General features: G+C 48.5%; 1 protein-coding gene across 4 annotated transcripts in view; it reads left to right on the top strand.

The window, feature by feature from the left end:
- Rimbp2 (RIMS binding protein 2) overlaps nt 1-1,197 on the top strand; it is a 195,558-nt gene that overhangs the window by 29,338 nt on the left and 165,023 nt on the right. The window lies entirely within an intron of this gene.

Below are 1,197 nucleotides of genomic sequence, written 5' to 3'. Positions count from 1 at the left end.
TTTTTTTTTTTTTTTGTAATTCAGGCCGACTTCCAATTTTATAGTAATTAAGGAAGACCTTGAGCTTCTGATCCTCCTGCCTCTACCTCCCATGTGCTGGGACTATCCGCTTGTACCACTGTTTTAGTTAGGGTTTTACTGCTGTGAACAGACACCGTGACCCAGGCAAGTCTTATAAGGACAATATTTAAGTGGGGCTGTTTTACAGGTTGAGAGGTTCAGTCCAGTATCATCATGGCAGCGTCCAGGCAGGCGTGATGTAGGAAGAGCTGAAGGCAAACAGGAGAAAACTGGCTTCCAGGCAGCTAGGAAGAGAGTCTTAAAGCCCAGGCCCATGGCTACTCCAACTAGGTCACGCCTCCAAATAGTGTCACTCCCTGGGCCAAACACATTCAAACCATCACAACCATCGTGCACGTTTTTAAAAATATTTTATTTATTATATGTAAGTACACTGTAGCTCTCTTCAGACACTCTAGAAGAGGGAGTCAGATCTCGTTAAGGATGGTTTGAGCCACCATGTGGTTGCTGGGATTTGAACTCTGCACCTTTGGAAGAGCAGTCGGGTGCTCTTACCCGCTGAGCCATCTCACCAGCCCCGTTGTGCACATTTTTATGCGGTGCTAGGTAGTGAACCCTGGGCCCCATGCACGCTAGCTAAACCCTGTAGCAAGCTTAGCGTCAGTACCACCACCATCCCTGGCTAGTTCTATTTCTGTTTGCAGCCTGTCTGCAGACCAGCTGATCTCCCACTCGGGACCAGTCCACAGCTTCACCCGGTCTTTCTTCTGACCATGGTTTTAGCTCTTTCACTGATGGTGAGAAGACTGGATTCACCTCCCACACAATCTGTACACTTAACAGCTGATGCCTAGGAAAACATTGTTGGCTGCTTTCAGTACGTAAGCGAGATTGTCTTTAGCCTTTGGGTTCATACCATCCAGGTAAGTTCATGGGAAGCCCCACTGACTGGCCCGGTCCTTCCATGGGGTTACAGCTCAGGGGAAACTCAACTCAGCTCAGCTGTTCCTGTTTTAGTTCTTTCCCTAGTGTCAATCTCCCTCCCTCCTTGTCCTTGTCCTCGTCCTTCTTTTTCTTCTCTTCTTTTTCCTGAGTATCCGGTACCAGAGCCCCTGCCCTCTAGCATCTAGGACAGGAATGGGTCTATTGGAGTCTGTCGAAACAGAGGGGCTTCCT

The sequence above is a fragment of the Mus pahari genome, chromosome 23, assembly GCF_900095145.1.
Source record: "Mus pahari chromosome 23, PAHARI_EIJ_v1.1, whole genome shotgun sequence".
NCBI classification, from domain to species: domain Eukaryota; kingdom Metazoa; phylum Chordata; class Mammalia; order Rodentia; family Muridae; genus Mus; species Mus pahari.
The sequence above is the reverse complement of the archived record's forward strand: the minus strand, read 5'-3'. Positions and strand labels throughout refer to the sequence as shown.